Genomic DNA, 13007 nt, shown 5'->3' on the forward strand with positions numbered 1-13007 from the left:
GCTACCTGAGGCAAAGGCTAGATCATGGCATCCCTCTTCCATCTGCGGAAGAGGTGCCACAGGATTCTTACTTCACTTCAGCACTGGCAACTGGATCGTGTCCTCCACTGCTCCTAAGGACAAGAGGCTAACTGATGGGATTTAAGCAAGCCACATAGCACACCCAGCTCTTCCACCATCTTGATGCCACTGCCCATCCTCTTGGTATTGCCACCTGAGGCAACTAACCATCTCACTGTCTAATGGTAAGGCTGTCTCTGTTAAACAAAAGCAAGAAATCAACCCAATGTAAATTGATGACTATAGTATAGTAAGGATATTTATGTATGTTATATCTTTTATTATCCCTGTTAACTTGACAACATGTCCAACAGATTTTCTTCAAATTCATCTGTGCCTTACTGAATAGGGGCCTAAATACGACGTTTTCCCTTTCCATGAGGCACCTTCTGAGAACAAAGGGGATTTAGAAATATAAAGAGCCATCGTAAGAGATCTTTATGATACTTGGATGACTCACTCATTTTTGAGGAACACAACACAGTCCACTTTGTGTTGTGCAAACTCCACAGAGATGGTCTTATGGTATCTCTGTGTGACTTAAGTTCCTCCTAGTTTCCAGCATGTTTTGATTACATTAAGTGACAGTCCACTTCTTTAGAATCTTAAAAGCACTTGCAATGTGTGTTGCTTGGTTCTCCTGCCCAAAGAGCTTTACTTCAGTTTATCTGAAAGGTGGTGCTAGACACCCGGGGCAATCTGGGGGGTGGGGTACATAGCCAGCCTTATTATGAAGCCTTGCAGGTGATCCTCCCACACCCCAGAATCTGCAGTATTTAGTCTCCATCCTTCTGCATCCTTACAAAAAAATAAAATCCCTGGTCCTAAAAAGTAGAACAGAATTTTGACTATTCACTTCATGTCAATGTTTAAGGCTGCTGGAGCTCCAATGCATGCAAAAAGGTGCAAAAAGAAGGAAGAGATCACTGCATTTGTGTACACAAAACATACACGTCAGCTATGGCAACTTTTCCTTGTCCAGGCCCCTTAATCTCCTATGTTGCTGTAATATATACAGGTACCAAGGACACAGATCTGCAGACCCTGGGAGCTGCTATGGTGTAACAGAGAAACCAGGGTCCTCATGCAAGTATCCCCTATTGTACCACCAGCAACATTTTCCCACAGACAAGCTGTGCAACAAGGAAGTTGTTTTGTGGTCTTGCACAAGCTGGGCAATAAGCTACATGCTGCCTAGGTTCAAATCCTTGGGGCCAGGGCATTAAACCTTCATCAGGTTTTCTCAAACCAAGAGATACTGCTTTGTTGATAGTCACGAGCAGATGACTAAGCAGCTCCTGTTATCTTTATTAGGCCTGGCTGGTCCAGACACCTCAAGCCCTCAAGCTGCAAATCACACATCACTATTTCCTTCTAGATGACGTTCCCCATTCAGTCCACTGGGGTTGCCCTTTATGCAGAACTTCCACCAATTTTCTGCTACTAATCTAACGTCTGTGGCAGATAAATAGACTATGGAACATTTGTGGCTACATCTGCCCGATACATTTAAAGCACTGTGGTATCATTTTAACCATCAATCATGGTTAGGGTTACCATATTTAAAAACGCTGAGCTTTTTGGGGGAACAAACCCAAATGTTTCTGCTGCTTTTTTCCATCGCATTGCCATACATCTGAGTTTTCCCTGGCCTTTTGCCATTTGGGCAAAATTCCCCTGATGCCATTTTTACACCTGAAACCAGGACATGTCAGGAATTTTCCTGACATATGGCAAGCCTAATCATGGTGCCCCCCCCCCCCAGATCCTGAGACCTGTAGTTTTTTAAGGGTGCAGAGATTTGCTAGGCAATCCCTAGTTCCCTCACAGAGCTCCAATTTCAAGAGTAGCTTACCGGTCCATCCCTCTTCCCCAGGGAGCTCTGGAAATTGTACTTATGTGATGGGTCTAGCAGGTGGTCTCCTAACAACTCTCAGTAGCCTTAACTAACTACAGTTCCCAGAATTATTTGGGGGAAGCCATGACTACTAAGAAGGAATCCTAGTGCTTTATATTGCAGATGTGGCCTTTGAACCTGCATGGGTTTTTCTGAACCACCCTGCTATATTTTTGAGCAAATGAATGAAAATAGGTATGGAAGTATGAAGGCCATGCGGGAAGATCACACTTGCCCCAAAGCAGACTTCCTTTTCCTATATATAAAAACACTTACAAGAGTGATACTGAAATGTTGCACAGCCCCAAAGTGATGCAGATGCAAATATATTCCAGCCAGGAGAAAGAGAGAGAAATCTAACAGCTTCACTCCCCTTACCCATTTGGACACAGTGTGCCCGAACTTCCTATGTATATATGTGCACCTTATATAGCTATATAAACATATACTTATTTATTCATTTTCATAAATTCGCTTCACTGTTTGACTACATCCTCTTACTGCATATGGCAATTAAGAGTCAATGACCTTTTGCACTACTTCTACCCTGGTTCTCAAAGGAGCTATTATGTGGCTGGTTGGGACAGCACAAGTCTAGTCCTGTTTGAGTCAGCATGTCTGCTGCAGGAAAAACACTACAAAACTCTCTCAGTGTAGCCAAGCTCATTTTGTTTTTGTTAGGAAAGGTCAAGGCAGCGATGGAGAGAGGAGAAAGTCAGCCAGTGTTTGGAATTCGTCCCACTTCAGCAATACTTCCCCTTTCTCCAGGGTAAACAAACTACCTTTCATTATCTGGCACACCAAGTTTATTGAACAGGGGGCCTAAGTGTTAAAACGCAGGTTTCACATATAAGGAAATTGCACAAGCACCTTAACTACAGTTACCAAAGGTTCTTAAACGCCTTGAGCTATATCAGCAGCACTAAAATTCATCTTTTAAAAATATTAAACTTCAATGCAGACCTTGTGCTTGTTTTTTGAAATGCTGTTTGCTTTCCCTCCGGTGGCTATGAGAAAGAAATTTCTCATCGGTAGCTTGCAAAATATTCTATTTGTAAACTTTTCAGAAAAGCTAGGAATTTTTATTCTATTTTTACTAAAATGAGACTATCAAATTTGGAAACGTTTAAAAAAAAAGTGAGGAGCTGTTTAAATAGAGGCTACCCACAGAACAGAAGCCACAGTCCTGTCCTTCAGGTGCAGCGAACAGGGACCAGACAATCTTCAAGCACTAAGTGGAATGGGGGTTTTGCACTGCTATAGAAACAGAAGCCTAGGATGTATGCTTTCCTGCTACCTGGAAGGGATGTGGGAGAAAATGGATTTTGTTTGCCTATTAATGAGAAATTCTTTGATTTTGTACTCATTTGAATCAAAACATGGTTATTCTTTGAAATTCGCACTACTCCAAATTTTGTGATGTGGGTCTCCAAACAAACAAAGTGTACAAAAATGCATCTATTTAGGTGAAAGTGTGCATTAAAAATGAATATTTTGGTGTAACTAACATTGTATTGAGGAGTATTGCTAGCAAAAATGTGCATGTTAGTCAAAATTCTATACAAAACTATAGTTATTAGGAGGCATTCATGCTAAGATGCTGATGATTACTCATGAGGATTCATTTATTTAAAAGATTGTAATTGCTGCAGAAATGTGAAAAAGTCAATAGTGGGAAAACAAAAAATTGAAATTGACAGATTCATTCACTTCCACTACCAATGGATAGCTCAGTTGGTTAGAGCATGGTGCTGACAACCCCAAGGTCGCAGGTTTGATCCCCATACGGGGCAGCTGCATATTCCTGCATTGCAGGGGGTTGAACTAGATGATCCCTTCCAACTCTATAACTCTATGATACCCAGCTGCTATTTTTGTTCATCGATGAACGGCGGTAGTCAAACAGCAGCTCTCCTTTCCTACCCATAACAGATCAAACTACCCAAGTCTTTGCCCATGGAGGTTACTCCTGGTCCAGGCATAAGTGGCCTACATGAAGGGACCTTGATGGTGGGATTCCCTGTTGGATTAGAAGGTTGCACCAAGACCCAGGTTCACTCAACGATGAAGCTCACGGAGTCACCTTGACCAGTCACTGTCTCTCAGCCTAACTTACTCCACAGGGTCGTTGTGAGGATAATGTGGAGAGGAGTGGGGAAACCATGCCTTGAGCTCTTTGGGGAAAAAACAATATATAAATGTAGCAAATGAATAAACGGAAGCAGAAGCAGGACAGGTTAGGGAGAGGTCTGGAGGACCTCATTTGGCCCCTTAGCCTGGTGTTCCAGGCTAAGAGGCCAAATGTGGTATAGTGTGAGAGCCAGTGTGGTGTAGCGGTTTAGAACGGTAGTCTCGTAATCTGGGGAACCGGGTTCGCTTCTCCGCTCCTCCACATGCAGCTGCTGGGTGGCCTTGGGCTAGTCACACTTCTCTGAAGTCTCTCAGCCCCACTCACCTCACAGAGTGTTTGTTGTGGGAGAGGAAGGGAAAGGAGAATGTTAGTTGCTTTGAGACTCCTTCGGGTAGTGATAAAGCGGGATATCAAATCCAAACTCTTCACCTCTGCCCTGTGAACTGATTGGTATCTAGAACCAGCATTCTGTGTCCAAGCAGATGCCCATGGGAAACCCACAATTAGGGCATGAGCATAGTAATAAGGTGTGACTTTCACTTTATGAGCACAGCACAGGGCATTTCACCCAATACTGTAGAGTTTGAGCCCTGCACATTTATGTCCTCAGTTCAAGGCCAGTCAGTACTATCCCACTGGCCTACTTGGAAAAAGACTTGACGGCTACAACCTGGTTGGCAGCTTCTAAAATTCAGAAGCATGCACAAGAAAGACAGATGCAGATCAGGAGTGTCTGGTTTGGCTTGTCAGCTCCCCACTCAGTGATAATCTTCATATTAAAAGCCATCAAACCACATAAATGCACCCATGAACAAGATCTTGGTGGCTTTCTGCTAGAACTGCTGCCTCAGCCCTTTCCTGTACCACATTCCCATCCTGCGTTAGCATAAACTACTGATTCCATATGACTGATACTTAATTACTCATAGCAATGAAGACATGATAACCAGCAGCAGCTGTGTCATTGGCCAGCTTTTGATATGAAGCCAGAGGATACAGAGTATGGGAAGAGAGTCATATTTCCCCAAAGCTCTGAGCAGGGAACCTTCTGGAATATATTCATGTTCAAAGTGCTGAGAAACAGACGGCTTATTCCATTTCCCTTTTTGTTTTAGTTCTGTTGTCAACTGATGCTGTAACATTCCCAAACTCAACTGTTCTCAGCCATAGACTCAATTGACAGGCTGACATAAGCACACTTCAAGCACTGGATATTTGTTGTGACAATGTAGTGGTGCAATACTGGGGTTCCCTTAACCCTGCTGAAACCTCCTTGCTTTATGTAGATGATATGATTGGCTATATAAGGACCCATGCTGGGTGGGATGGATAATAATAATAATAATAATAATAATAATAATAATAATAATAATAATAAATAATTTATTATTTATACCCCACCCATCTGGCTGGGTTTCCCCAGCCACTCTGGGCGGCTTCCAACTGAATATTAAAAACAGTACAGCATCAGACATTAATAACTTCCCTATAGAGGCCCTTCAGTTGTCTTTTAAAAGTAAAATAGTTGTTTATTGCTTTGACATCTGCTGGGAGGGCGTTCCACAGGGCAGGCGCCACTACCGAGAAGGCCCTCTGCCTGGTTCCCTGTAACCTTACTTCTCGCAATGAGGGAACTGCCAGAAGGCCCTCGGCGCTGGATCTCAGCTTGTGCCCCCCATTTGGAGGGCACCATGTTGGCTACCTCTGCACAACACCATGGGTTGAGCTGGAGAGCAGACATTAGCATCCTAGGAGAGAGGTGGCTGTTGTGATTTCTTGACTCAGCTACATACAGGCCCTGCACCTGGGCATTCCTGTCCATGCCCCCAAAGGGCTTGCTGCCTCTACCACTTGTGGCATCTCTGCCACAGATTGGCAAACAATGGCCACACAGCGAGAAAAACAATCGGGGGGGGGGACACCCTCTGTTTCCAAGATAAAGCCACAAAGGGACCAGAGTTGGTGTTTAGGTTTTTGATAGTCCACACACAATGGCACATGCAGCAGTCAACTTTCTCATATAACCGTATGCAAATCAGTCTTACAGCCTGTAAAAAAAGGTTATTTGCCTGCAAAATAAAGTAGCCTGGTGGGTGCTATCAGAAGAAGAACAGAGAGCAGCATTTCTGTGCTAGGAGTAGAAGAGGCTGCTTCTGTCCTCTGGTGCTGGAAGCTGAGGAGCGACGGAGTACTCTGCTGCCAGTCTGCTCACTAACCTGCACACAACTCTGCAAGGCTGATGAACAATGAATAAATGAAATAGCCACAAATGTCCTGCTCTATAACAAGAAAACCTGAAAGCTTCACTAATGGCTTTGTCCTCCAATCTACCATGCAAGCCATTAGTCCAAGGATTGCTCTTCATTGTCGCAGCTTGTGGTTTGGTGCTTGCATCAGCAAGATGGTGGTGTTTGTCTGGCACGACAGCGTGAGTTGTCACCACCATGCTAGCAACACTGTCAGATGATGCATAACAGTAACATTCACAAGTATTATGTTGCACTGAAATGAATGGAGAAGGGGGAAGTTAAGAGTAGGAACAGGACAGGATGGGAGTCTGTCCATCCATTAAAGCCTTTTAGCAACCACAAGAACTGGGCATGTTGATGCATAGCTATACTAAAATGGAAACAATTTATGGGTTTGCAAGCAGCATAGTAAACTGCTCCCATTTGCTTCATTCAGAAGAGCCATATAACAATGCCAATACAACCTGTTGTGTGTGTTATTCCCTGTACTTTCTTTTTTTTTTAGTCCATAGAATCTTGGGATGTGCAAGAGATCACTTTCATATCTCAGAATTATTATCACTCTCACCATTTTGACACACGTATCAGTTCTATTTCCATAGCTTCACGGGCAATAATTACCGTTCTCTGCTTTTGAAGATTACTAAAGGATAACTGTTTAACACTGTTTCTAACCATATAGTCATGGTGAATGAATTTCCCCTTCGACTTTCAATTAGCAGTCACTGAAGTTGCCAAAGGGATTTTTCCCATTTTCACTTTCAACACGTGAAAGTGTCTTAAGCCTGTTACGCTTTACCCTCTTAGTCTTATTCTGTCTCTAACTCTTCTACCTCCCCTCACACACAAGAACGAACTTCACTAACTGTTTCTCTATTTCCATCTTTCTGCCAACTGCTTTCTCAGCTGCCTTTCCCCAACCAACTAACTAACTAACTAACTAACTAACTAACTAACTAACTGTCTAAACCTCGGGCTAAGCCCTTTTATAAACAGGTAGGCTCCGCATCTGGCTTTTCTATTGGTCTATCTATTAACTCTTTCTCTCCCCTGTACAGACATTTTCAAAAGAACGGGCAAACGCCACAAAGCCAGTTTTTACACAAAATCATAGCCTGGTTACTCAGAGTGCTCTTGCAGTCACTTAAGACAAAGAAGTAGATGCAGCTTTGCATGTAGGAAGTACGAGACCAAACTTGTCATTTACTGCCATTTATCCACTTTGCCGATGGACAGATTTGCACAACCTACCCTGATGACTGCAATTTTGCCTATCATAACATAATGGTTCTCTCTATGATGCTGGCTGTTCATCATATGCAGGAAGTAGCCATAAACAAGAGGGATGTTTGCATATTACAGGCTTACTGCCTGGTAAGGGGATCTCAGAGTTGTAGCCTTCCTCCAAACGTTATAAGCATAAAACGTATTTCTTGGAAATAAAATAACCCCCTTGCTTCCTCTTTGGGTTTGGACCTTGTATGTGCCATGCTGCAAATGTAATTTGCAATTTGATTTTAAAGCCTCAGAAGATATTGGTTTCTGTTAGAAAACAATGCTTGAAAGATAAAATAAATTCATTTTAAAGACCTCACTGTTTTCCATTTTTTCCCCCGATAGAGATTTAGAAGCATGCATGCCTGTTCTCCCCCGCCCCGTCCCCCACTTCACTGCAAAAAGCCTAACATAGCAAAGCTCTTAACTGCATCACAGCCATGAAATAACAAGTTGATTCAATGAAAGTGGCACGGCCGCCTAGAGACCTGGGAAGAAAAATTGACATTTAAGCTCACAAATTCTGACTTGTATCCCATAAAGTTTCCAAGCTCACATCAGAGCTGTTTGAAATAAATAATAAAATGGAAAAAAGGGGGAAAACACATGCCTTTTAAACTGGTAGATATGATCTGAAAGTCACAAGGCTGTGGAGCACATACAGTAATAAATTCCATAGGTCACCATGTCTAAGGCACATCAGAGCTATATGCTGTATGCCCGTCATCTCTAGGCTTATGTAATCAAACCCCAGGGACCTCACCCTAGAGCAAAACTGCTCCAAACCTGTAAAAAGAAAACCCAATTTCTCCAGCTAAGAATAATTCATATCTATATGGGCATTTATTCTGTACCAAATTGATCAACCAAATTGATCCACACTGAAAATCACTCCTGAAAATCTCTCTTTTTTTGTTTTTGTTTTTAAAATCACATTTGAGCATCAGTTCTGTTTTTCTTGAATGACTTGAAAAACTTTCTGAGCCACTTGTTCCATTTTCTTACTGGTGACAAGTTACTGTAGTTTAGCCAGTTTGGAAACGTTATATAATTATCTGTCCACTGGGATAGTAAGCATAATTCCAGTCCACAGAGGGCATTGAACAAGTGTCGGATCATCTCAGTTTCAATTTCATCACTGTCTATAGATCCTAGGAACATTTCACATCAAATTCTGTTTATTTTGATTTTCTTAATGATACCTTCAACTTCAGCTCCAGGCACTTTTTGTGTAATTTCAAGGCAACACATCTTTACTCCATAAACTCTGTGTGCACTCTGAGTACCACAAAAGAGCCACAAAATTAAATCTGGTTTAATTATTTTACCGTATTTATTTAATTTCTACATCGCCCGTCATCCAAGGATCACAGGGGTGGTTGACAGTATCTGGTCCAAAAAAGGGAATGTGTCAGACCATCTACTTAAGAAAAGAAACTGGGGGTTGAATGTGATTACTTATGTAATGAAAGCGTAATGAAAGGGTCTAACTGTATCTGCGATTAACAGCCCTAAAAAACCGTTTATATTTCACTGCATAAATGAATGACAGGGGGAAATTCTACTGTTTGTTGGATGAGACAAAGGGGGACAGGACTTGGGACCACACAAGAGGATGGCAAAGTAGGGATTCACATATCCCTAGTCTACAGAAATTCTCACCTCCGGTTGGCATGTAACCCTATCCACACAGCCAGCAGAGGAGAGGGAAGGGGAATAGGGCTGTGTTGCAGCCACACCACCCTCCTTTCTGACCTCCACACATAGGACTATGCAATGTTTGGCTTTTACGTTAAAGGGTCGTTACTCTTTTGAAGCCTAAAGATGCAATAGGTAAAATAAATGCATGGATTTGTACAGTCCTGTTTTTCTCCACCACTTTCTTCTTTCTTCCTCCCTTCCCCAAGACCTATCACTAAAAGAAAAGCTTGCTGATTAATGTTCTGCCCCAACTTCACAGAGATACAATGATTACATTTCCTGGAGAAAGTTCCAGCCCTTTAAGCAGCCTAGAGCCACAACTTGTTTCATCAGGATTACGTGCGAGGGCTCCGGCTTTGTTATGATCTGCTCAAGCACATAGCGATTCCTATCAGGCTGCTTGCAAGAAACAAAGATTAGGTTTCTGACTTTGCAGTAAGGAACAGATGTGATTTTCCATGATGCATCGCTGGGTTAAATGAATCAATCAAAGGCGTGCAAAATACATGGTTTGGTTTGAAAATAACTGCGGGCCGTAAATGAAGCAACACTTCAAGTCCATGATGAGTATCCTTTTCAGGCATGTTCACCCAAATCTTTGTGCCAACTGGTTGTTAAATGACCTCAGTGTGAAAGAAGCTAAGAGCATCTGTCAAAAAAGGCTACTTATACTACAGTTCAAAAGACGGTTCCTGCACCTTTAACAGGTATGCAGAAGAGGGATTTGTGGCAAGTGCAGGTTGACATGCAACTATTAAAGACACAAAGGTTCTCTCCTTTGCATCTGGTCACCTAAGCAAAATGTGTGGTAGGGCGTTGTTGTTTTTGAAGGTTATGCTGACTCTGCTGTTTCACATCCACATGGCGAAGGTGAGGTTGTCTGCTGTGCCAACTTCCATTGCATTTCTCTCCATCTCCCCATTTAATATCATCTAAGGTAGTTTCTAGATGACCTCTTTATTGAGCAGTCATTCTGATTTGTTTGCAAGGAGGTGGTGCAACAACAAATCTGCCAGCATGCAGTTGAATCCCACCTGTAAAAATCAAGACAGCCTGGAATCCTGAATTTAACAGCAAAGTTCCTTGCATATTTACTTGGAAATTGATGTGTTCAGTGGGGTTTGCTACTGTGAAAATGGACATAGGATCAGGTACATTATCGCCACCCAACATAGCTTCAGGCTGATGCTGGACTAGATGGGCCCCTGGGCTGATCCTGCAGGGATCTTATGTTTTGATGTTCTTAAATATCATGGCCAGTCAATTGGGTGCTGCCAGAGGAAGGACTTTTCAGCAGACACATGTGGGGGCCTTCATGTTGAAATTGGCCTTCAGGTTTTGTCCATATCTGAAATTGAGACGGTTTCAGTGGTGGCTTAGTTCCCCCTGCTGTTATTGTACAGGACTTGGCTTGATGATCGTTTCAGGGGCAGAATTACTTCAAATGTTCAGGCTTGTAACTGTTTTTGCCCAAATAACAGGGCTGAGAGATAATTCATTTTGGAATGCGGTATAATTGTTTTGCTCGCATTTGCACTTCAGAAGATCAAGGCCTGGAGTCACCAGATGTTTTTCCGAACAGGATTTTTTGGCTGTTATCCTCAGAGTGTTATGCAGAGAGTGGTGGATGGGGAGAGCAGGTAAAACAAGAGGCTCCAGTCTTGCTTCACTCAACTTTCAAGCCATGGTGGGTAGCTAAGAAACAGGCGGGAAAGCGATCAAGGGGCAGCAAACAAGGAATGGCACAAAGCTGAATATTGGGTCTCTGAAAGGCATAGGATTCCCTTTCTTCCATTTTCTAATGAAAACAACAACACCATACTAAATCTGAACAACAAAACCTTTCTTTACCTTCCATAGCTGCCTGTTAATTTTTGATAGCTTGTTTTTGCAAATAAATGAAATGTTTTGATTACAGAATTAGAATGCATATATCTTTATTTTCTGTCAGTACTAGCTCTTGTCAAGATTGCCAGATATTTGACTGAAACGATAAGCTATGCTTCTTCACAGAAACAATACCCAGATACGTAGAATGTTGATGTGTGTTGTAATCAACTTATTGTAGATTTAAATTTTGTTGAATGTTTTATAGAATTGTTTTTAATGATAATTGTATTATTCTATTTATTTTACAGTCAAGCAATGTATACATTTTATGAGATAAATATAAATAAGTAAACAAAATAAATGATTTATTTATTGCATTGCATTTCAACGGAAGCACGGTTGGTTTGATCCCTTGTTCGCAGGTGCCATCTACGTCTTCCAAGTCCCTTTTCTAGGTTTAATGGGCTGCAATTTCTCTATCTGTGGACTTCCCATCTGTTCCAGCCTTAGGTCCCTAGATGTTGCTGGACTACAACTCCCTTCATCCCTGCCCAGTGGCATGCTGCCTGGGGATGATGGGAGTTGTAGTTCAACAACCAGGGAGCCCACATTTGGGGATGGTTGACATGTACATGTAGGCTGCTTGCAGCACTGGGATAAAGGCTCTTCCTTCCCTGCCAGTCAAACATTGCCCTCTGACCCTTTGATTGCTCCTCTTTCTCCAGTTTCTAGCTCACATAACAGCAAACTCTGCCCTCCAACTCAGAAATTGTTCTTCCAACTATTTGAGAGCTGGAGGAAGGGCTCCACTCATTTGGTATCTGGCACAGAACCACCTTTCTTTTGTTCTCTTAATGGCCCATCACCTAGGGAGTTACCTCATCAGGAAGCTAGCCTGGCTTGATTAGCTTTTAAGTCTTTCTAGGATTATAGGGGTCTCACATCCACAAACTCATAACAATATTCTCTTCCCCCAGAAGCATAGCTGACTAGTGGAGGAGCCTTGGGTGGAAGGAGTGATCTATACTTCCTCAATTAGTCTTCCTGGTTAAAACAACAACAACAACATCAGAGTTTTATGTGCCTAAAAGATTACAATGGTACCTTTGGTTACGAACTTATTTCATTCTAGAGGTCCGTTCTTAACCTAAGGTGCCACTTTAGCTAATGGGGCCTCCCGCTGCTGCTGTGCCACCCCCACTGCATGATTTCTGTTCTCATCCTGAGGTAAAGTTCTTAACCCGAGGTACCACTTTAGCTAATGGGGCCTCCCACTGCTGTTGTGCCACCCCCACTGCATGATTTCTGTTCTCATCCTGAGGTAAAGTTCTTAACCCGAGATACTACTTCCGGGTTAACAGAGTCTGTAACCTGAAGTGTTTGTAACCCGAGGTGTTCGTAACCCGAGGTACCACTGTAGTAGTCTGTGATTCTAAACTGGCTGTTAAGGAGCGACCTTCTATCCTCTGCAACCAGCATGGAAACGCAGGCTGCTAGTTATCTAAAATATTTCAGGCTAGTAAATTTTCTGGGTTTATTTTTAAGGCTGCAGTAAATGGATGCACATGAAAATCACAAAGTCAATGGGTCCCGTGAAGAACATAAGAAATAGTGGGTGTTATTATGGAAAGAGCAGTACAATATGTAGCAAGACATAAAAGCTCATGTGAAATGAATTACAACAATGCTACATAAAAACACATGCAAGATAGACTAGTACAGTAGTAAAAAAACACAGCATTCCTCTTGGAAGGTGAATATTGTGGATGCAAAATTCCTGTGCGTCCTTCTCTCTCTCTCTCTCTCTCTCTCTCTCACACACACACACACACACACACACACACACACACCAGTCCACAGAATC

General features: G+C 42.4%; 1 long non-coding RNA gene across 4 annotated transcripts in view; it reads right to left on the minus strand.

The window, feature by feature from the left end:
- LOC309379598 overlaps window positions 1-13007 on the minus strand; it is a 119583-nt gene that overhangs the window by 99732 nt on the left and 6844 nt on the right. The window lies entirely within an intron of this gene.

Source organism: Podarcis melisellensis, assembly GCF_964234715.1.
Source record: "Podarcis melisellensis genome assembly, chromosome: 10".
NCBI classification, from domain to species: domain Eukaryota; kingdom Metazoa; phylum Chordata; class Lepidosauria; order Squamata; family Lacertidae; genus Podarcis; species Podarcis melisellensis.